Source organism: Cebus imitator, unplaced genomic scaffold (assembly GCF_001604975.1).
Source record: "Cebus imitator isolate Cc_AM_T3 unplaced genomic scaffold, Cebus_imitator-1.0 Scaffold135, whole genome shotgun sequence".
Taxonomy (NCBI): domain Eukaryota; kingdom Metazoa; phylum Chordata; class Mammalia; order Primates; family Cebidae; genus Cebus; species Cebus imitator.
In genome coordinates, this window is record NW_016107450.1 from 1,189,764 (window position 1) to 1,215,443 (window position 25,680).

The following is a 25,680-nucleotide window of genomic DNA, read 5'->3' on the forward strand; positions in this document are numbered from 1 at the left end:
GAATGGGCGACTTCCCGTGGCTCCAATCGCCAGCCAAAAGAGCACCCGGACCAGTGTATTTTGTACGGATAACCGCGGCTCTGGGGCGCCGACAAAGCAGCCGCGCGGGGCAAAGCAGCGGTGTCAGCCAGCACAGCTGTGCTGGCCGAAACAGCCGCGCTGGCGACCGTGAAGCTCCTTCGCCCGGGAATTTCTTAGTCTGTGTGCAATAAAAACGCGGTGTCCACTCACCCTCTGCGCTTTCACTGGGAGATGCGATCCTGAGCTGTTCCTAAACGGCCATCATCGACACATCTATTACTTTTTATATTAATAGGATAGTTATATACTGCATTCAAATCCTCCAAAATCTTTGGAGGTACAAATGCACAGAATAAGAAATCAAGAACGCTGGCAGAAAGCAGCAGCCAGGAGGCAGAGATTAGCATTAATAGTTGCACGGCGCTGGGGAAAAGAATTGAAGTTTTGTATTTGCCAAGTTGTAAAGGTCTGGTTTAATCTTAGACTTTCCACTAAAACCTCAGAAAAGCCACACCTTATGAGTAAGCCCAGGACTATGAACTCCACTCTAGAATTTAAAGTAACATGTAAGTAAATCCACCATAACAAAACCTAAAACAAGCCTACATTTAAGATTAAAGTAATCCAGCTGGGCGTGGTGGCTCACACCTGTAATCCCAGCAATTTGGGAGGATGAGGCTGGTGGATGACCTGAGGTCAGAAGTTTGAGACCAGCCTAATCAACATGGTGAAACCCCGTCTCTACTAAAAATACAAAAATTAGCCAGGTATGGTAGTGGGCGCCTGTAGTCCCAGCTACTCGGGAGGCTGAGACAGGAGAATTGCTTTTACTCAGGAGGCGGAGGTTGTAGCGAGCGCCACTGTACTTCAGCATGAGCAACAGAGTGCAACTTCATCTCAGAAAAAAAAAAAAAAAAATTAATCTAAACCATCAGTAACTTAACTGCCGGGAAGTACAAACTCAACATTCTTTAGAGTAAGAATACGGAATCTCCATATGTATCATTCCCAAATATCTAGGATAAAATAAAATATTACTAAACATTTAAATAAGCAGGAAAAAATATGAAATATCAATTGAACACAAAACAAGAGAAGAAGACCCACAGATGACTCAGATATTAAGACTAGGATGATTATTTTAAAACAGCTATTTTAAATATGTTAAAGGTTTTAAAAGAAAAGGCAAAATGAGTAAACAGAGAATCCCAAAAGTGAAATGGAAATCATAAGAGAACCAAGTTGAAATTCTAGAACTGAAAATACAATATCAGAAAAGAGAAAAAAATTACTCAATGGAAATTAGAGTTGATTAGACACTTTGAAAGAAAGTATCAGTCAACTTGAAGACAAGTCAATAGAAATCACTCACACTGAAGAACAGAGAATAAAAGATAGAAAATAATTAACCAAACTTCAGTGTCCTGTAGGACAATAGCAAGCGGACTGAAATATGTGTGATTGGAATACCAGGAAGAAAAGAGAGAGGGAGGGATGAGAAAGAGAGAGAGAGAGAGCATGAATAGAATATTTTTTAAAGAAATAGGATTTTTAAATTCCCTAATATAGTGGAAATATACCAAGATCCAATTGCTCAGAGGTTCCTAGAAAGATAAGTTAAAAGAACACCACATGTAGGTAAATCATAGTCCAATTGTGAAAACATAAAGTTAAGGGAACAATTTTTAAATGGCCAGAGAAAAACACATATTATATAAAGAGTAATATATGATTTTTCATCAGAAAAATAAAGTTAAAACACAATAGAATATCTTTAAAGTATACAGATTTTTTTTTTTTTTTTCAGAAAAAAGAGTGCTGAGGTGATTTATTTTCTTCATATATTTACTAAAAGAAATGTTACCGGGAGTTCTTGAGGTCAAAAGAAAATGATAACAGGTGGAAATTTGGATCTATATAAAGGATTAAAGAGCACCACAAGTGATAAATATGTGGATACATATAGATTACATGCTTTTTCTTTTGAGGCAGGATCTTGCTCTGTCACACAGTCTGGAGTGCAGTGGCATGATCATGGCTCACTGCAGCCTCAACCGCTTGGGCTCAAGTCGTGCTCCTACTTCAGCTTCCTGAAGAGCCAGGACCACAGGCAGATGCCACCACACATGGCTAATATTTTTTTTTCTTTTGGTAAACATGGGGTCTTTAGATTTTTCCCTGACTGGTCTTGAGTTCTGAGTTCAAGTGATTCTCCTATCTTGGCTTTCCAAAGTGTTGCGATTACAAGCATGAACCACTGCACCTGGCCCAGATTACATTTTTTCTCTTAATTTCTTTAAGAATAATTACATTTTAAAGCCAAAATAATACAACATATTGTGAAATTTAATAATAGTAAAATATGTAACAATAATAGCACAAAGAGGAGAGGGAAGTGAACAAGTTTATACTTTTCTTTTCCTTTTTTTTTTTTTTTGAGACAGAGTCTTGTTCTTTAGCCAGGCTGGGGCATGCAGTGGTGTGATCTCAGCTCACTGTAACCTGCGCCTCCTGGGTTCAAACAATCCTCCTATCTCAGCCTCCAGAGTAGCTAGGATTATAGGCATGCACCACCATGCCAGCTAATTTCTTTTGTATTTTTAGTAGAGACAGAATTTAACTAGGAATGGTGGTGAGCAACTGAAATCACAGCTATTTGGGAGGCTGAGGCAGGAGGATTGCTTGAACCCAGGAGGCAGAGGTTGCAGTGAGCCAAGATTGCACCATTGGACTCCAGCCTGGGTGACAGGGTGAGACTCTGTCTCAAAAAAAAAAAAATTAAAACAAAATACTAAAAGATATTCAATGAAGGAGAAGACAATAGAAAAGGAGGGGAAAATAATTAAAACATATGGGATGAACGGGAGAAAATAATAGCATGATTTTAGCCCAAACATATCAACAGAAATGAATAGATACCCAATTTTAAGACAGAGATTGTTAAGCTAGATAAAAACAGATGGCCCAATTTAACATTGTTTATAAGAGATGCATTTGAAATATAAAGACACCAATAATCTGAAAGTAAGAGAATGAAGAAATTATACCATGAAAACACTAAACCCAAGAAAACTGGTACAACTTATATAAGAAAAAGTAGACTTCTAAATAAGGAATACTGGCAGAGATAAAGAGAAATAATTTATAATGACATATAGGTCAATTCAAGACATAACAATCCTTAATATGTGTGCATCTTAGAGTTTAAAACTACATGAAGCAAAATAGCAAAAATATAAAGAAAAAGAGACAAAATGACAATTATAGCTGGAGATTTGAATACCCCCTTCTCAGTAATTCATAAAACAAGTAATTTTTAAAAAACCGATAATGGTAATACGGCCAAAATTACATAACAGACATTTATGGGGCAATATATACAGCTTCAGTAGTATGTATATTCTTTACAAATGTACTTGAAACACTGACCAAGGCAGATAATATTCTCTCTGTAAAAAAATATCAATAGATTTCAAATGTTAATTATCATACAGAGTATGTTGTTTGACCACAATGGAATTAAATTTGAAATCAGTAACAAAAATATTAGAACATTCCTAAATATTTAGAAATAGGTAGAACATCTCTAATTAAGTAAAAGAAGTCACAAAGAAAATAGAAATTATCTAGAATTAGATGATAATAAGAACATGACAAAATGTGTAAGATACAGATAAAGCAGTGATCAGAAAAACAATTTATAGCTTTAAATGTGTGTATTAGAAAAGCAGACAGATTTAAAAGCAACGATTAAGATTTTAATGTAAGATATCAAAAAAGAACATCAAATTAAACACAAATTACATAGAGGAAAGAAATAGTATAAAGTAGAAATAAATAAAATCATAAACAAACAAGCATGGAGAAAATTAACAAAGTCAATAGAATTTTGAAAGAATGAACAAAATAAGCCATATCAATTCTGCTGAGAAGAAAAAAAATACAAATTACCAGAGTAAGAAATGAAAAAAGAAACACCACTTCAGATCCTACAGACACTAATATAATAAAAGAATACAACGAACTTTTTTTATACCAATAAATTTGACAACTTTTAAAGAAATAAACAATTTTTTTGAAAGTCACCAATTACCAATATTTACATAAGAAGAAATAGAAAATCTGAAGGGTCCTATATTTAGTTATTGAATATGTCATTAAAAAGCCTTCCTATAGAGAAAATTTTGGTCCAGATGGCTGTACTGGTAAATTCAACCATGCATTTAAGGAATAAATAATGCCAATTTTACACAAGTTATTTCCAAAAATAGAGGTTGATAGAACTTTTCTAATTCATTTTATGGGGCCAATAAATACTGATACCAAAACCTGACAAACACAGTAGATGCAAAAATCCTTAGCAAAATATTAGCAAGTTCAATCTTATACAGAAAGAGTAATACATAATTATCAAAGGGGTTAATCCCAAAAATGTAAGATTGGTTTAATACTTAAAAACCAATCAATGTAATTCACCACATTGCTTAAATAAAAGAGAAAAATGATATAATCATTTCAGTAGATGCAGAAAAAAAATTTGAAAAAACTCACCACCTTTTTTTGATAGCAGAGTCTCAGCAAAGTAGGACTAGAAGAGAACTTCCTCAGTCTAATAATGTGTATCCAAGAAAAGCTATGGCTAATATATACTTACTGAAATACTGAATCCTTTCCTGGTATGTCTGGGAAAGGCTGTATGTTCTCATTATTAAAAGAGATTATAAGGGTTAGGTGTGGTGGCTCTCATGTATAATCCCAGTACTTTAGGAAGCTAAGGTAGGGAGATAGCTTGAGGCCAGGACTTCAAGGCTGTAGTGAGCTGTTTTCACCAATGTACTTTGTCCTGGGTGACAGAGTGAGACCCTGTCTCTAAAAATAAATAAATAAATAAATAAAACAGATTGTAGATTTAAATGTAAATGTTAAAACTATAAAGCTTGTGAAAGAAAATATAGAATATCTACACACAATTTGAGTAGCCAAAATTTCTTAGACATGGCATCAAGAAAATTTTAAAAAGTGAAAACATATGCTATATTTTGAGATAAAATATATACATTACCTGCAAATCACTACTGAAAAGACAAAAAAAAAATAAATAGGGAGAAACCTGAACAGTCACTGACTAAAAAAAGATATGTATAGATGATCAATATGTAAAGATGCTTTACGTCATCAGTCATCAGGTAATTGCAAATAAAAACCACAATTAGAAACTACTTCACATCCACTAGACTGTAGAGCCTAAGAGACTGATAGCAACAAGTGTTGGCAAGGATTTCTTTTCTTTTTCTTTTTTTTTTTTTGAGACAGAGTTAGCTCTTGTTGCCCAGGCTGGAGTGCAATGGCGCAATCTTGGCTCACTGCAACCTCTGCCTCCAGGGTTCAAGCAATTTTCCTGTCTCAGCCTCCCCAGTAGCTGGGATTACAGGTGCGTGCCACCACGCCTAGCTAATTTTGTATTTTTAGTAGAGATTGGATTTCTCCATGTTGGTCAGGCTGGTCTCGAACTCCCACCCTCAGGTGATCTGCCCACCTTGGCCTCCTAACATGCTGGGATTACAGGCATGAACCACAGTGCTCAGCATAGCAGCAATGTTTTTATGGGTTGAATTGTGTCCCACCAAAAAAGATATGTTGAAGTCTTAATCCCCAGAACATCAGAATGTTATTTATTTGGAAATAGGGTCATTGCAGATGCAATTAGATGACGTTATACCGGCATATGGTGGGTCCCTAATTCAATAAGATTGGTGTGGTTATAAGAAGGTGATCATTGATGACAGAGACGCAAGGAGAACTGTCATATGAATTTGGAGGTAGAGATTGGAGTGATGCATCTACAGCATCTGGGGTTACCAGAAGCTGAAAAGGGCAAGGAAGAATCCTTCCCTGGAGGCTTCAGAGGGAGCATGGCATTGCCACCATCTTGATTTTGGACTTCTAACTTCAAGAAATGTGAAATAATAAAATTCTGCCATTATAAGCCACTTTGTAGTATGTTGCTATGGTAGCCCAAGGAAACGAATACAGGTGTGAAATAACTGAAGCTCTCCTCTATTGTTGCTGATATTTTAAAATAAGTATTTCTTGTTACATTAAATATACATTTACTAGATGATGCAGCAATTCTGCTCAGGTATTTATTCAAGGAGTATGAGAACACTTGCCCACAAGAAGACTTGTATAAGAATGTTCATAGCAACTTCAGTCATAATAATTACAAACTGGAGATAAGCAAAATGTCTTCCCAACAGGAGACTGGATAGAAAATAATATTGTATTCATAATATTGAATTCTACTCAGGAAAAGAATGACCTGTTCATAAACACAATATATATACGAATCTCAAAAACATTATGTTGAGTAAACAAAGCCAGACACAATAGTGAACATATTGTGTAATTCCGTTTAACTATTAGGGCAAGCAAAACTATCCTATTATAATAGAAATCAGAATAGTGGTCTCTTCTGCTAGCTTCCCTCTGTTTTACCTAAAAAGGAGCTTGAGGAAACGCTTTGAGGTGATGGAAATATTCTTTATCATGATTGGGATGTTGGTTGTGTGGATGTATACATTTGTCAAAACAACTCTACACTTAAGATCTTGGCATTTACTATATACAAATTATTTCTCTGGAAGTTGTTTTTTAGAAACCTCTCAATAAAAAAAATAAAAGCAAAGTTTGGCTTCCACCTCTGGGTAGAATAGAGAAGTAAAATGCTGGACATAACACCTCTTGAGGACAACTAAAAAAGGCAGATAAAATACCCAAGCCATCTATTTAAAGCATCAGAGAACTGTGGAAGTAATGCAGACTAGAGGGAACAAGACGCCAAAGGATGACAGCCATGGAGGTCTGTGCTGAGGAGCTGCAGATGCTTTCTCTTTGAGAGATTTTGGCAGGTCTTTGTCAAGAAAGATCTCTTTTGCCCAGAGAGAAGTGCGTTCTTGGGTTGAGAAAAACAGTCAAGTCTTTGGAAGTTTCCTAGAGTTAGAGAGACAAAATTGTAAACTTGAGTCTCAACCCCACTGCCAGTTTTCCTTTCCAGATTTGGCAAATCCCGTAAGGTGGGAGGGTAAAGGGCTAAGATAAAAACTTCCCATTTTCAACTAGGAAATTCTATTGTTTGGTCCTCAACTGTCTTTCCTTGGTATTTTTCATGGTATTTCATATCCTCTAGATGTGAGTCAACAGGAACATCTCACTTTTCCTTTCTTGCATTTTTGCTTCCATTAATGATGGCTTCTTTGCTTAGATAGACTTTTCATTGCTTTTTTCAAATATGAAATGCAAAACCAATTCAAATGCCTTTGTTTGAATGACTTTGGGAAATTTTCTATCATTTTGAACCTCAGTGTGCTCCTTTAACAAATGGAGATAAAATACGCCTGCGAAATTGTGGCAAAAATTAAAAGCGACAATATAAATGAGAATAGCATATAATCTACCTTGCACATAATTGTTATTAAAAAATACTCTTCACACAGGTCAATATAAAATAAATTATATTTCTATATGCTGACAAATAAGAGAGAATTGAAGTTGAAGAACAATCCCAGACTAGGCATGGTGGCTCATGCTTATAATCCCAGCACTTTGGGAGGCCAAGGCAGGAGAACTGTATTTGGTCAGCAGTTTGAGACCAGGCTGTACAACATAGTAAGACTTTATTTCTATTAAAAACATTGATAAAAATAAATTTAAAAAAATAAATAAACTAAGATTTTAAACAATACCACTTATAATAGCATAAAAACACAAACTGGGTCGAGTGGAGTGACACATGCCTGTAATCCCAGTGCTTTGGGAGACCAAAGTGAAAGGATGGCTTGAGGTCAGGAGCTTGAAGGTAGCCTGGGCAACATGGTGAGACCCCTGTATCTACAAAAAGTAAAAGAAACTAGCCAGGTGAGGTGGTGCACAGTTGTGGTCCTAGCTCCTCAGGAGGCTGCCTTGGGAATATCACTTAAGCCCAAGAGGTTGAGGCGTCAGCGAGCTGTGATCACACCACTGCACTCCAGCCTGGGAGACATAGTAAGACCCTGTTTCAAAACAAACAAACAAAAAACCTCCCACAAACTGCATGAGGAAACAGCTACCAAAAATTGTGCAAGTGCTCTTGAAAAACTAGAAAACACAGCTGAAGATAAGTAAAAACGAAATAAATGGAGGGATATATCATGTTTATGGATTGGAAAGCTATTTTAAAGATAACAACTTTCCCCAAAACTAAAGTACAAATTTGAAACAATTTTAATTGAAATCCTAGAATTTGTTTTGCAGAAAGTTCAAGCCGTTTTTAAATCATATACAGGTATGCAAATGTAGAGTTCAGAATTTCTAAGGATCCTTGAAAAAGAATTTTATTACCAAATATCAGTGTTTCTTAGAAAACTAGAATAAATAATTTTAATAGCTTGATATTGATGTAAGAATAAATCACCAACTAATAAAACAGAATAGAGAGAATCCAGAAACAGACCACATATTTATGTTACCTAGCTTATAATAATGGCAATGCTCTAGGGGGAGAGTAGTCTTTTACATAGTGTTGGATAAATTGAATATATGTGTATTTAACATAATACAATGGGCTATGTTAAAATTAATAACACCTATTCATCAATCTAGGCAATTCAGATTGAGAGAAGATATTTATAGCACATCTGTCTCACTAAGGGCTCATATTAATATTTGTAATGAATGCCTACAACGTAATAGGAAAAAGAGAGAGAATCCATTTAGAAAAAAAGGAAAAAACAAATGAACAATCATCTCACAAAGAGAGACAGAAAAATGGCCGCTAGGCCTATGAAAAAGTGTTCAGCTTCATTAGTCTTCAGGAAAAAGCAAATTAAAACCATCATGAGATACCACTGGACCTATCCGTATGCCTGAGATAAAAAGGGAAGAAAATGCCAGGTGCTGATGAGGTTATGGAGCAGCACACTTGCATATACTACTGGGGAAAGTAAAAATGGATATAGCCATTTTAGTGATATCTACTCATGCCAAACATATACAAAGTCTATGGACAAGCAATTTTACTTCTGGGTATATACCCAGAAATACGTATGCTCACCAAAAGACATTCATAGAATATTCATAATAGCTCAAACTGGGAATACCCAATTGTTCATCTGTAGAAGCATGGAGAAATAAAGTACATGTATTGATCGACTTACCACCTATGCAACTTATGACCATTCGACTTTATGACCACAATCACTAGCCACAACTGCTCCGCATCTGGCAGCGCAAAACGTTGCCCAGCTGGGCGTATGACACTGCGGACCAGCTTCCGGCAGCACTACCATCTCCGCGTGCACCATTTCAACTGTACATATAGCCTACTCAACTTACGACCAAATCGTGTTCCCGCTGGTCCGCAGTCCCGACCGTGGTCGTAAGTCGAGCACTAGCTGTATGGTTTATTCATACAAAGGGATTCTATACAGCAATGCAAATAAAAGAGAGGTAATAACACAGCAATGTGGATGAATCTCACAAACTGAGAAAAAGAAGGCACAGAAGACCACACGGAATACTCATAGTACATGATTCTGTTTATATACAGCGTATAAAAAAGCCAAAACTAATCTATGCTGTTAGAAGTTAGGCTAGTGGTTATCCTGCAGGAGAAGCAGTGATTGAAAGGGAGCTCAAAAGGATTTTCTGGGATGTTGTGGCTTGATGTGGGTGTTGGCTACATGGGTGTGTTCAACATGTGAAAGTTCATCATGCTGTACACCTATGATAGATGTACTTCCCATCCTTTCCTTCCCTTCCTTTTCTTCACTGATGTCCTCAGCTAGAAGAACTATAGCTGATTTTGTGGAATGAATTGTCACTAGATAGATACAATCAGAGAGCAACATTTCTCTTTCTGTTTCCTGCTCCTTAGTTTAAACTCACCCCAACAAGATTTTGGGTATGTCCATGGCTTTTTCAGTCATGCTTAGATAATAGTCCCTTTGTTTTGGCATACAAAGACCACTCTAGCCTAATAATTATGTAACTTTAGCCTGGCCCAGGGTAACAGTTAAAGTATCAAATTCTTGTCCACCATGAAGCTTTTCCCTTGCCCCAGTTGGGGCCTGGTCCAGGCTTGGAAGCCCACAGAGGAGGTGCTGCACATTCGGCTTCTTTGCCATTTCCCAGCTCTGCCTTCTGCCTACTCGCTGGCTGCTTGTGTAAGCCCTTAGAGTCAGGCCAAGGCAGAGAGGATGCAGGAAATGGTGCCATTTTTATAAGGCTGGAGTAGCTGGCATGTGCTGTTGGTTCGTCCAGACATTGGCTCCCATGAAGTACTTTTATGGGTTTTCTGGAGAGCATCCCATGAAGGCTTCTCATGGCAGCCCCTCCATGTGCACAAGGCTTGTCCTCTAGCAGATTGCTTTATGATATGTTCCCAGGCCTGGGTTTCCAAACACATCCTACACAGACCCTCCCAGTTGATGTTCTTTCTCCTGCTGGGCACCCCTCTTCAGCACGACTCGTTTTGAGAAAATTCCAGATCACTTTCATTTTGTAGAATCCACATCTCCCATCTTCCATTTTTATTTGTGGGACTGCAGCTTGCTCCCAATACATCCATCTCTTCACTCTACTGACTGCAAGGTGCTTACCTTTAAATAGCCCGATGAGGTTAATACATGAGTTTTCCAGTTCCTCAAACTTCTAAGTGCCTATAGAGCCTCCTCACGAGGCTTCGGGTGAAGGAAATCAACCTCTTTCCTCCTCCTTACAGTATTTGCAGGAAGGAGATGCATGGCATACCAACTATTCTCTCCAAAGAAATCCTCCATCACTGGCCTTTTCTATATCAACTCTTCCATGCTCTCAGGTTGGGTTCCTTAGCATGCCCTATGTAAATGGGCTGGTGCCTTGCTCTGGGACAGTGGCATCACACTCAGGTACTTGGCTTCTATCTGGTTTTCAGAGTAAGACAGCAAAGTCCCATTTAACATTCTCTTACATAATTAATATCTTTCCTCTGCTCATCTCTCTTAGTTTGACCCTGTTGGCTTTTGTCACTTTTAACCTTATGTTCCAGTTATTGATGAACATATCTATTTTCCCCCACTAGACTATAAGTTTCTGGAGAATAGGGTTCAAGTCTAATTTAACTTTATATCTTTCACAGAACCAGGTGGAGTGCTGGTATAGACTTGAGGCTTAATCCATATCAAGGGAATGAACAGATAAATAATTAAAACTGCTTCGGTGGGATTTATCACTTTGGGCAGGGCTCAGCCTGACTTTTGGTTAAATACCCCAGGGTTTCCTGATTCTAGTCCATGTTGAAAACTCATTCATTCTTTTGTTATTTACCCAACAAATATTTTTTGAGAATTTATTATATGACAAATGCTGGCTAAGTAACTGGAAATAAAACAGATATGCCCTCTATCCTTTGGAATTTAGAACTGAAGCTTCATAGTGTGAATTTGACATTGAGAGATGAGTAAGCTTTGGCTAGTGAGAAGGAAGAAGGAGAGTCAATCCATGAAGGGTAGCAGCTGGCAACTGCTCTTGACTCAGAGACGAGGAGGATATATGGATACACCCAGGGGAAGAGAGAGCCGGTGTATAGATCAGCCAAGCTATAACAGAACAGTTTAGAACAGACTATGGTCCTGGCTTGAAGATGCATGTTCTTCTGGAGGATGGAGTAAGTCTAAGGAACAAACACAGGCTTAGGTGGACAAGAACAGCTGTCTCTGAGGTGTGTGGAACTTGGCTTCCTTCAGCCTGGGGAATTCATATTCCCTAAAAATATGATCTACAACATACTCTAAGTTCTTTGTAGACACATTCATCCAGGTTGATGAAAATAAGCAATAAGTAATCTTTCTGATGCCTGTGTGTGATCGTACCTATCTTAATTGATAAATAACCTTGACCATTTTATAAGACGTTTCGGTGTTCTTGTGTCATGATGTCACTAAATGAAGGTCTTATTATCTCCCTTCAACCCTCTCCACACACATGCATATGCTCACACACACAGACATGCACACACTTAAATACACACATGCACATGCACATGCACACATGTGCTCACCCCAAGAAGCTGAAGTTATTTGGCTGTTCTGAAGTAAGGTATTTACTTACCTTTCATTAAACTGATTGACAAGGAATTTAAAAAGTGACCTTGGGGAAAGAATATGGGTTATCCCAACTGAACCTTCAACAAAATCATGTCAAATTTGCCTCAGGGAACAAAGGAGCTCTGCAAAATAGGCTAAGTCGGGCACATTTTCTCAGCATCAGAATATCATGCACAATCATCTCAGCAGCAAAACTCAAAGTCACGTGAGGAACCCTGTGTGTGTGGTCCAGAATATTAACAATACATTTTAATTTGAAGCCACTTCTGCCCGTGGGGCTCTGGGCACTTTAACAGAAAAATAACTAAAAACAAAAGAAGATCAAATAAAATGACAGGCTGACCACAATCTCAAATGACAGGCTGACCACAATCTCTCGTCTACAAGCAGAGAGCTGCCATGACTCTTAATTACATGTAAATAAGCAAGGTTTATGGAGTGTTGTGTAGCAGATAAAAGTATTAAAAATATAGAAAGAATAAATTTTTACTAACTCCATTGTTTGTTGGTGAAAATGCCTCCAGGAAACCCACTGACTAATATAGCATAACCTGCAAACCATAGGGAACTAAAAAGAACCCAAACAATAACATTGAGGCTTAGCACTCATGGTGCACTCCTTCTGTGGCTGGGCTGACTTTTTATGTGGCAAGAGAAGTCCTTCCAATATTTTGTGGTCCTGGCAAGCTCCAGTAGTCAATGTTACAATATAGCTGTGGGCAAAGCCACAGGTGAAGGTCAAGGACCGGGCTAGGACAAGCATTTACGGAGAGGTTGGAAAGTATGCATGGGGAGAAGGAAGCAAGAAGGCAGATGAGGGTAGCTAGAAAGGAATGGGAGTGTAATGTTTGGAGCAGGAAGCAGAGTTCTTCCAAAACACGATGCAGGATTGAAGTCTTACAGCCAGAAAGAAAATAGTTTCTTGGAAATAATGGCATCCACCAAAAGGCCATGGCAGAGAACCCAATGGAGATAGTAAGTCATGAAGTTTGAAGCCAAGGGGGCAAGTGAAGCCATGAGGAGTAGATTCCAGGAACAGAGCTGGATTGGAGCTGTCTTGGGAGGCCCAGTGGAGGAACAGGGAGGGAGGTCTGTGCTTGTTCATTGCAGTCAGATGAAACACTTTGTGACACGGAACATCTCTTTCAGATGGGGACGGAGACATTTCAGCTGACAAATGAGAAATCAACACCAGATGGCTCCAAAAGACATGCTTCTCACAACTTGCTGTTTTCTTTTTTTTTTCTACCTTAGGAGGAAGAAAGTTGAGCAATAGGCAATGTCAACCCTCTAAACAAGGTTTCAAGTCTGTTCATGAGCACATCTTGTAATATGTTCAACAAGTATTCTGTGGTAAAATTCATTTTAAAAAATGCAACATACACATCTCTTTCTTTGTGATTTGAAATGCACATTTGTACATCAAAGGTTCTGAGAAGTCCTGCAGTAAAGAGCCTATCTAACTTGGTTTACCTTGTTTGATGCAGTGTTTCTCAAAATTGCTTTACCACAGAACATTCTCCTTCCCTAATACCTGTTAATTTCCTGAGGTATCCTTATTCTGACCAGCACACCTTGAGAAATGTTTTTCTAGAGCTTGTATTCTTTTTTTTCTAAAACTTTTGGTCCTATGGACTGATATAAAGGCAAACCTCATCTTGATCTAACTCCAGGGAAATCACAGAAAACACTTGCTTTTGTGGTATAAATGAATTAACTGCAGGCACTCACACGAGACTTCCAGAGAAAGCCCTTGTTACTTGTTTATTTAAAATAACCATTAAAAAAAAAGGATTTGAAATGGCGTGTGTATGTGTGTGTGTGTGTGCACGTGTGTGCGTGTGTGTGTGTGTGTGTGTGTGAAGTTGTCATCTGAGTCTGAAGAGTGGTGGTCAGCACGGCCATTCAGTTTCAGTGATTTATGTTTCAGAAGCAGTAATGACATGAGCAGTCATGATAAACCAGGCAGTGGGTGCCAGGTACTCGAAGGATGAGCTACATCATTCTGCAAATCTGGCCATTAATCACAGGGTGAGGTGGCAATGTGGTGGCTGCTTATACAAAGTGAATAGAATTTCTGATTGCAAGTTTATCAAACTCAGCATCTGAAAATGGTTATAAAGCTTTTGGAGTCTGGCCATCCCTGCCTTGCAAATAACTGCTATACAGGTTTGCAATTGCTGTGACAGCAGGGAACTAGCAGTTCCTAAGGCTTTTTGTGTGCTGGGAATCGGCCTCAACGCATAATTTTTAAGTAAAGAAAAGCAGTCAATATGGGATCTTGGGCAAGGCTTCAGGTAGCTTGGCATATGTGATGCTCTTCTACAGACTTTTCAATAGCAGCGTTCTGTGTTCGAAGCAGATTGCTCAGGTTGCTATTGAGGGCCACATGCCTCCTCCATCTTCTGCCTCCACAGAAAGAAGTTCTACCTAGTGAACAAAGGGTATTTTATATGACCCACCTCTTGTTCAGAATGAGGGTCCCAGCCTTTGTGTGGGGGACTGAGGAACTGATGATGGGTGTGTCTTTTCCAGACTGGGCCAAGGTGACCTGAGGACAGCTCGTGAGCTGGCTCAGGCATAAGCTTTGGCCCTGTGACAGAACAATGCCTGGTTACTTATAACTTCCTTTCTGGAGCCTCTACTTCCAATTATATTTAGATAGAAGTGGTTTCTTTTTTTTTTTTTTTTGTAATGTGACTAAAGGTTGTAAAGGGCACAGACAGTCTTTCAGCATAAAAAGAAGGTTAGCTATGCTAGCAAGAGGTTAGCCTCAGGATAAGAGGCCCTTTACAGATTTTTTTTGAAAAGATATTTCAAATAAGACCAGGTCATTATGAAGAATACTTTCCTCCCATTTCTTCCAGATCCCCTCAGGTCCTGACCTTCATTTTTCTATATTAATCAGAAGCTCCTGAAAAAGGAGATGACTCAGAGGCTGAACACCAGAGGAGGCAGGGTTTTGGTGGAAAGGGGCAGGAATTAAAAGGACTAAGAAACTATGGAAGGTGTACAGTAGAGGCCAAGGGATAGGGTGGAGGGAGAAGGCCCCATGCTGACTGAAGGGTGGCCATGTGCCGTGATCTAAGAACACAGATGTGATCATGTAGCTCAAAGACATGGGGCGAAGAGGTTTCCTGGTGTTGAAACTGCTTGAGAAAGTGTTGAAAGGTAAATTGAGATCTGTGGTAGTGAAACAGTCAAGGCAAGAAACCCTAACCACCGAGGAGAACCTGGTACTGCAGGGAGGTGGCACGGGGCAGGTAGAGTCCTCTCTTATGTTTCCAAGTGACACTTGGCTGCCGAGAGGGGGCCTGTGTGTATAACCCTGCTCTAAGCACTAGATCCCTACCATCACTGCACATGGCCTCTGCTCTCCTACACTGGGAAGATTCAAGTACCTAAAAGGTAGAATGGAAGATAGTGAAGGAAACAGTAGTTATGGAAAGGGAGGTGGAAGTGGAAGAATTTGGGGAATTTGGGTCACTGGGATGGGCATGAACATTGACTGTGGGTGGAGGGTGAAACTGCCTGTCTACACACTTGCAAAGCTCAGCATTGGTGTTAGCATCTCGATGGACATTTTGTTGTTGTGCTGCAATGAGGTTGATATTAAAGATTGGAAAGATGTTTAAACACACACACATACGCACGCGTGCACACACACACATACCCACTCTAGAAAGGCACAGCTCTTTGGGGGTCATGGAACTTCTTGCTTCTGCAATAACAAAGCAGTGGACATTTTGTCATACCTTTTCGCTTTCCAGTGTCTGAACTACCTTCCTATGATTGGGAGTTTCTCACATACTCCCAACTGTAACCTGCTATAGAAATGAAAATAGACATTTTCTTTTCCAGCCTCCATTGTAGCTAGCGAATGGGTCACATAGCCTAGGCTCTGCCAAACAGATTTTGAATGGAAAGCTGCTGATGTGAAGAAGCAAGGTCTACCAGAATCCACGCAGGTGGCAGCAGGGGCAGTGGAGCAGTGGGGATGGAGGCAGTTGTGGGGCGGTGAGGACAGGGTGCAGGGAAATTAGTGTGGGCATTGGAGGCTCTGGGGGAGGTAGAGATGATGGTGGCTGCCTTGATGGTGGAGGCAATTATGCAATAGGGATTGCTTTCTAGAGGCAGCAGGGACTAGTTTTAGTGGCAGCTCTAGTGTCCGGTGTCTAGTGATGCTGTCAGTGCCACCTGTGGCATTGGGTGCCCAAAGGTAGAAACAGTTTTGCCTTGTGATTTTGGGCATTGTAACTGGTTCTGTAGCCTTCAAACCTGGATCTCTTGTCTTTCTGAAGATGTTGCACGCTACTCAATATCTTTTTCTGCTTAAATCAGCACATGTAAATGTTTCTTCCAACTAATGGTCCTGACTGACTTAGCAAGGTCTTTAAAAAATGGGTGTAATTCCACATATTATTCTTGTGTATGAAGAATTGTTTGTTCACTAAGCCACCAATGTCACAGAGTTGGTTTCCATTCATTCAACATATACTTGTCACATGTGGAATCTAAAAAATTGTTGAATATTTAGTAAGAGAGTAGAATGGTGGTTACCACAGGATGGAGAAAAAGGGGAGATGTTAATCAAAGGGTACAAACTTTCAATTATAACATGAATACATTCTGGAGACTAATATATAGCCATAGTGATTATAGTTAGTAATAATGTATACTTGATATTTGTTGAGAGAGTAGATCTCAAGTGTTCTCACCACACACGAAAACAGGTAACTATGTGAGATGATGGATATGTTAGTTAACCTGACTGTGGTAATTGTTTCATGATGTAGATGTATACCAAAACATCAATGTTCCAATCTCATATATAGAGTCTCTATTTGCCAATTATACCTCAATAAAGATGGAAAACAAAAACAAAGACCAAATATCTATGGGCATCTACTTTGTGGCAGACACTGAACATAATATGACATTGCAGCAGATCCTGGCTATAGCAGTGACCAACACAGACGCTGTCCTTGCCACCATGGAGCTTACAGTTTAGCAGAACACACAGATAGCACATAACTAGTGAAAAGTGTAATGACCACTTTCTATACAATGGTAAATATGGTTATGTGCTATGGGAAGGTTAACAAATAGGGAAGCACAACCTAGTTTTAGGTACCAAGAAAAGCTGACCGTGAGACATGAGTGATTTATAGGAATTAGCAAGGTAAGGGGAAACAGAAAGAGGAAAAGCATTTAAGATGAAGGAGCAATATCTCTGAAGGTCCAGAAATAAGAGATGCAGTGGAGATTTCAAGAATCTGAAGGTAATCTTATATGGAAGAGAGAAAGAGAAATGTAGGGAGAATTGAGAGAAGAGGTAGGAGGAGTAAGTGAAGCCAGAGTGTGAAGGGCCTTGTAATCTATGAAAATAGTGGGTGGGTGCAGTGGCTCACACCGGTAACCCCAGCACTTTGGGAGGCTGAGGTGGGCAGATCATCTGAGGTCAGGCGTTCCAGATTAGCCTGGCCAACATCACGAAGCCCCATCTCTACTAAAAATACAAAAATTAGCCAGGCGTGGTGGCATGTGCCTGTAATTCCAGCTACTCAGGAGTCTGAGGCAGGAGGATCACTCGAACCGGAAGGTGGAAGTTGCAGTGAGCTGAGATCAAGCCACTGCACTCCAGCCTGGAGACAGTCAGACTCCATCTAAAAAACAAACAAACAAAAAAAAAAAAAAAAAGAAAAGAAAACAGTGTAGATTGCTGAGACCCTCCCTCCATCCACTGAGTCAATCACCACAACCTGTATTCATTTGCCACAGAGAAAGAAGACACAAAAGAGCCTAAAGAATGTTTATAAGTCAACCAAATATCTAAATAATTTATATTATGGGCTGTATTGTAACCCTCCACATATGTTGAACTTGTATTGCCCAGTACCTCTGAATGCAACTGTATTTGGAGTTAGGACCTTTAAAGAGGTAATTAAAGTAAAGCGTGGTCATATGGGTGCATCCCTATCTAACATGACTGATTTCTTTGTAAGAAGAGGAGATTAGGGCATAGACAACACCCAGACTGAGGGGAGACCATGTGAGGACAGAGTGAGAAAGTGGCCATTTGCAAGTCAAAGAGTCAGGTCCCAGAAGCAACCAGCCCCATCAGCACCTTGATCTTGGACTTCTGGCTTCTGGAATTCTGAGAAAATAAATTTCTGTTGTTTAGGTCACCCAATTTGTGGTATTTTGTTATGGAAGCCCAAGGATACTAGTACATTTAAAATCTAAACAGAAACAATAGTCTTGAAAAGCAAAGAGCTTTTGATTTGTAGGACCTGGAATTCTTGAAAGTAAAAATATTTTTCCACATTCTCAAAGCCTGGCTTTGAAAATCCAAAGACAAATTCTGTAAAAGTTAGTACATAAATTTAATATGACAAATAAAGAAGTTGAAAAGAACCTCTAATAGTTCTTTAAACAAGGCTAAAATTTGGCCTGGTGTGGTGGCTCACACCTGTAATCTCAGCACTTTGGGAGGCCGAGGCTATCTTTAAGATAAAATAAATATGCAGGGGGAAATACAGTGAAAGAGAGTTTCACCCAGCATGTGATTTGTAAGAATCAAGCCTTTTAGACAAACCTATATGAAGCATGGTGCTAGGCCTTAGAGCAGCAAAAGTCCAAGTGAAGGAACTCTCCAGATGGGTCTGAGCACAGTTACATTAACATCTAAAGCACACAATGAAACAGGAAGACAGCCCTGTACTTGTGGAAGGGGTGTGGCTCTGGCTTAGAGAGACCTATAGATGCAAAGAAGCTTCATGATTAGGTAAGGAGGACTTGTCAGCTGGAAGCTGTGGTGGGATGAAGGTAATCTTAACAGGCTGGTGGACCTAGAGGCCAAGGACTAAAACATGATGGGAAGAGGTGCAGCTCATCAGATACCAGCAGGAGACAGAGGATGACTCTGGGCCAGATGCGTTACTATAATCGAACAATCAGAGAAATAGAAGGCTTCCCCAACAGGTAGAAAGGGGAAGGATTAAGCAGAAGAGAATTTGAGGAATCAATAATTTAACTTACAATCACAAATTACATTTAGTTATGAAAAATAAAGGAGGTTTACAGCCTGTGACATTCATATTTAGCATTCTTGCAGATAAGGACCGCTCTAGTACCATAAAGAAAGGAAGCATTGATCATGAGAAATAGAAATGTAAGCTTATTTTAGAATCAAGCAGACTCAAAAGACAACTATCACTTGACACTCTGAGAGTGTCTTCATGGGAGTGGCTCTAACTCCACACAGTTCTTCTTTCATTAAGCCAGTTAGTTAAATGACTCAGCAATAGTTCTTTTATTTATTTATTTATTTATTTATGAGTCAGAGGTCACCCAGGTTGGAGTGCAGTGGTGTGATCTTTGCTCACTGCAGCCTCTACCTTCTGAGCTCAAGCAATCCTCTCACCTCAGCCTCCCAAGGCTAATTCCTTCCTTCCTTCCTTCCTTCCTTCCTTCCTTCCTTCCTGCCTTCCTGCCTTCCTGCCTTCCTGCCTTCCTTCCTTCCTTCCTTCCTTCCTTCTTTCCTTCTTTCCTTCCTTTCTTTCTCTCTCTCTCTTTCTCTCCTCCTTCTTTCTTTCTTCTTTTTAATGTAGAGATGGAATTTCGCCATGTCATCCAGGCTGGTCTCAAACTCCCGGACTCAAGCAATCCACCCACCTCGGCCTTCCAAAGTCCTGGGGTTACAGACATGAGCCACCACACTTGGCCAGCAATAGATCTCTTAGATAAAACAAAAACACAGCAGATATTGAATAGTCCTAGAAAGATTTGAGAAGCTGATTTGGTTGGCTTAGACCATTACATATTGCAAATACCTTATGTTTGGTAGCCAAGAATACCAAGAATATTGATGCAACAATCTAGAAGGCTATTGGTATACCTGAATTCACATGTCAATTTTTTTTCCACTTGGATATCTGACTGTAAAATACTCCAGAATTTTTTTCTCTGAGTTTATCTTTGATTGATTCCTAGAATAGGATATCATAGAAATATATGCCAGGGAGTCTAAGAAAAAAAAATCTCAAAGCAGTGGAAAATTCCAGAGTAATACAAACTCTGAACTAACAGGGGATGGGTAATTTAGACATTGTGATGAGCTGTTAAATTTGGAAGAGGTCAAATTTTGCAAAACAAGATCAGTAAGTTGCCGATTTGAAGCAATTACTAGAAATAAACTCCGATTAATAGCTTTCCAATGATTTATCAAAAGTCTCACATTGTTTTGGAGTTACAATTGGCATAATTTTATTTCATTATGAATGTTTAAGTTCTATGTTTTCTTTAGTACCAAAGGTATGTTCAAACTTTCAAGTGAAATTATGTGACGTCCAGAAAAAGACACCTGTTTTTTGAATAGACATAGCCCTGCATTAAGGTACAGGGCTCATTCTTCTACTGAGGTCTCTGATATGGCCAACAGACTATACAACTCTCTGTGGTGACTCCGTTTGGGGAATTTTATTGATATTTTTTGTAGTTTTGTGTACTAATGAAACAAAGACCCTAGACATTGATTCCTAATGGTGTGAATCACTTTCTTCCTCAGCAGCCTGTGACAGAGTCTCCAGTGATCCCCAGTTCCTGATATTTATGCCCTTGTGCAGTCCCCTCTTGCACTGAATATGTTTGACTTTGTAATCAGTAGAATATTCCAGGAAAAATGGACTTCTAAGGCTAGACCATAAAAGATACTGCAGCTTCTTTCTTGGCCTCCTGGATCATTTGGTCTGGGGGAAGCAAGTTGCTACATCATGAGGCCTCTTAAGCAGCCCCAAGAAGAGTGCCTACCAATGACCCTGTCAGTGAGCCAACTAGAGGCAGCCTCTCCAGTCCCAGGAAAGTTTCGAGACGTCTTCATCCTGGCCAGCATCTTGCCTACAACCTTGTGAGAGACCTAAGACAGAACCACCGATTTAAATTGCTCTCAAAGGCCTGACCCACAGAAACTGCATGAAACAACAAATACTTTTTATTTTTTTAAGCTGCAAAGTTTTGCAGTCATTTATTATACAGTAATAGATAAATAATTTAAGATATTTGGTCTACCTCCTCTTTTACCTTTAGTAAAGATCTGACATAAATACAATACATGCAAGTTTTGTGTTAGTGGTACTGTGAGGGAAACTGAGTTAGATCCAGTGTGGAGTGATGTGGGCTGGTGAGAGAATAAACAAAGCTTGTAATAGAGAATGTCAGTAGTTAATAGTGGAAAAGAAGGCTGTAGCACATATTGACAGGGACGTCATGAACCTCTTGAAAAAATAAAGGCTATAAAGAACTCTCCCTGCTGTATAGAACGCAGACCTCAGCCTTTTTTTTTTGAAACATTTTTCTTCACTTTTATTTTATTTTATTCTTCTCAAGATTTACTAAATAGTCTGGTATATAGTTGGTGTTTAATGGTTATTTTTAAATTTATCTTGATTTTAAAGAAATATAAATCACTCTATTACAAAAATACATGCATTTGTATGTTCATTGCAGCACTATTCATAATAGCAAAGACATGGAATCAATCCAAATGTCCATCAATGATAGAGTGGATAAAGAAAATGTGGCACATATACACCATGGAATATTATGCAGACTTTGGCATTTTTAAAAAGATTTTTTAGAGTACTGAATTTATTCTTTTTTATAAAATAGAGTATATCAGTTATCTATTGCTATGGAAGAAACAACTCCAAAGCTTAGTAACTTAAAAACAATTTATTATGTCTCATAAGTCTGTGATTGACTGGAATATTCTACTTGTTCTGCTTGGGCTCACTCATGCAGATATAGACAACTCAGCTGGGGTGAGTTGGTCTCACTCAAATGTCTAGGGCCTCATCTAGGATGGTTGGAATGGTGGGGGGTGGCTGGAGCTTGACTTCATATTGTCTTTTATCTGGGACTTTCTTGCATCATAGTTGTTTCAGGATTTCAAGAGGGTGAGCATGGAAGTCTCAATACATTGTTTCTATTGAGTTCTATTTGTCGGTATCAGGCTACAAGCCCAGCCAAGATACAAGAAGTGAGAGAGATAGACTCCACTTCTTGATGAGAAGACATGCAAAGAATTTCTGGTCAATTTTAGTCTAGTACAGTGCTAATGATCACTTTTTAAAAATTCAAGCAATACAGAAGAGTAAAAGAGGAAAGCCATAAATCACCCTGAATTTCATCATCCAAAAATCAGTATTGTTAACATTTGATGAATGTCATTAGTTAAGATATATCTATATGCATATATGTAAAAAGATGGATGGATGAAATGACAGATGGAGAAATGGTTAGATAGCTAGAAAGCAATAACCTTTAAGAGGGGAGACTCATTTATTTTCTTATGTATATGTCAGTTTTAGCTAAGATGGTTAGATAGCTAGAAAGCAATAACCTTTAAGAGGGGAGAGTCATTTATTTTCTTACATACATGTCAGTTTTAGCCAAGATGGATTGACTACTTGCTAAGAAAAAGATGCAGAAATCAGCTCTCTTAATAATTCTTCTTACCCTTACTCCCCATCTGTAGATTTATTTTAACCTAGTCAGAGTTTACAAATTTACTTGTTTTGTAGTCATACCCCTTCTCATTGTTTAAATATAATTTTTCATTTAAATGATCAGAATGATCATAGGTGCTTCTTTTATTGTGGCTCCTGGAGTTTGGTGGATTTTTGGGTAATGTGCTGTATCCCTTAAGTACTTCCGAGCTTTAGAACATGGAAGTACTTCTATGTTGTCCTTATCCTTGAATCATTTGGCTGATTATAATATTTTTTCTTTCCCACAGAACATTAGAGACATTGTTCCATCATTGTCTTCTAGCATTCAATGTTGTTAGCAATAAAGTAGGATGATTAGGAATGATAATACCCTGATTTTTTTTTCCTCATTTGTAGACCCTCCACACTTGGGCATGGTGGAGATTGGGGGGATGTCCAAATTCACAGGGAATTCTAGAATTTTATGATTTCACCTGGAAGTGTGTTTAAATAAATTGTTCTGTATCAGTTTTTTTAGGGATTCAAAAGAACTGAATGTAATTTTGCCTTTATTTCAGGAAGCATGAATTGCATTATATCCCTGTCTCTTTTTAATGTTTTATTTGATAGGTTCAATTATGCTCACGTCAGATCTTCATGATCTTTTATATCTATCATTTTCTTCTAGTTACCTTAATCTCTTTGCCTTGTTCTTTTGCATTCATGTTGACCGTGTAAAGTGTTTTAATATTATATTAATTTTCTTTTTAGTCTTTCTCTTATTGGGTTTCTAAGGGTATGATTTGGTTTCTTAATCTGTCTACTTAGCTTTGCATTTTCTTCGTTTTTATTGTGTATCATATTGTAGCTGAACTCTTCTTTTGTTAAACTCATAGCCTTACTAAATGCTTTGCTGACATAAAGCACCATGGGATGCTTATTCACATTGTTTGCTATATTTTCTCAGGAATGCTACATATATATTTTTCTCTTTTGCATTATATAGTCTTTTATTCTCTCTTTCTTTCATTTTTTTGATGATGCCATATATTTACATACTTAGCATGCCCTTTCTTTCTATTTGTACTTTGTCACTCTTCCCATCTTCTTTGGTGCCAGTTTCTTTCATTCCTCTCAGCCATAGTATGAGGACCAGGCTTTGCTTTCTATCCACTTTGCTAAGGTCCAAAGACTCAGGAATCCGGGAGTACTGGCTTTTGGTAGGTATTGACTATTGCCATTCTGAGGGACCTAAGCTCTCTTTTGTTCTGGGATCCTATTAATTCTTCTTTAGTAGGGTCTCCTTCACCCTGCTAGAGATGTAACCCATTCCAGTGTCCTTTGGGACAATTCTCCAAAAAACAGCACAATCCCTAACAAATAAAATCCTGGTGGCCTTCCCCAACCCATTAATGTCCTAAACTCATGACAAAATAGTGAAAAATAGAATAATATAAACCCTCTCTTTGGGAAGGAAAATATGAAATTAGAAATAGAAGGTCTCTCTTCAAGAGTGATACTAGCCTGATTTTTTTATATACTTGTAGAATCAAGAGTCTACAATGAAGAATTCTCTTTAAGACTCAAGTCAGCTTTGAGAGAGAATTCTGTAGCAAATTGTTTCTATAAAATGTCTTTGTTTATAAAGATACTGTGCTATAAATTGCCTTTTCTGTGCAAGTAAGAAAGTTGAAGATTCTAGGATGTTTAATATACAGGTTTTGAAACAAAATAACTCACATGGTGACTGGTCAGGTTGAGGCAAAGCTCTACAGTAACATGAAAATTAATGTTTTTTAGTCACATGTATATTTTTTAATCACAAGTAACAAAGATTTTCTATTGATTTTCTTGATATTTAATGTATAATGATAAAGATTTTTTGTTAACAAGTTTTCTAGAGATCTCATTACTCATCTAACACATAAACCCTTAGCCTCAATGTTTAAATAGACTTCAAGATTTTGAGAAATCTTTTATATAGTTGCTCAAAGTCATAAAGTATGGCTGGTGAAAAAGGTAATGATGATTCAGAAAATATACATATTATTAATTATTTCAGATGTAAATAAATGTGCAATGAATTAATTATGTTTTATTTCCCTCAATCTTTTGTCATAGCTTTCCAGGTCTCGTTTTCAAATGCTAAAATTATCTCAGAATATTTTCTTGTGTTGAAACATTAATTTACTCAGCTGATTCTCTTGGAGTAGTAGTTTATAACAAACTTGTTAAAAGTGTTTTTGACAGTTTCAAAAACTAACCCCAACATGAATCCAAGATGGATCAAAACAGACAGCATGTTTGAAGAGAGAAAAAATGTCACATAAAAGATAGCTTTGATTCTTCTATAATTAAATAGTGCTATGGATTGAATTAAACACACACTATTCAGTTCAGGCTGAAGTTGAACTGATTTCTTTTGCTTCAAAATCAGCCAGAACCCACAAAAGAAATGAATAAATGGTGTTGGTAAAGAAATAGTTAATTCTGTGTCAGCAAATAGGCTTGCCTATGCTTGAGATTTATTGAGCCATGTGAAGTTTACTCTGTCATAAAATGTGTGTGTGTGTGTGTGTGTGTGTGTGTTCTACTAGAAGTGAAATTTTAATCATATTAAACTGTCTGAATAGGTAGTCAGTGTGTGAATTGCCTGCACTATCTTTTCTTATGCTAATGAATATTTGGTGTCAGTCACCCTAAGCTTGTGTTCCTGGTAGTCATTTATGAGTAGTGTGACCTTGGACAAGTTATTGAACCTCTTTTGAGCCTTGGTATCCTCAATTACAAATGTATGGTAGTGAGAAATAAAAGAGTTAATACGTATAATAAAAATTCTGGGCAGTTTGTAACAGACAGAAAACTCATGAGTGAATTCTCATTCACAATTGATACAGAGAGAATAAAATACCTAGGAATACAACTTACAAGGGATGTGAAGGAGCCCTCGAAGGAGAACTACAAACCATTACTCAGGAAATAAGAGAGGACACAAACAAATGAAAAACATTCCATCCTAATGGATAGGAAGAATCAATATTGTGAAAATG

The 25,680-nt window shown here is 38.2% G+C and overlaps 1 pseudogene; it reads left to right on the plus strand.

Annotated features, from left to right (window-relative positions):
- Positions 1-2: 2 nt before the first annotated feature.
- LOC108313234 overlaps positions 3-25,680 on the plus strand; it is a 140,431-nt pseudogene continuing 114,753 nt past the window's right edge.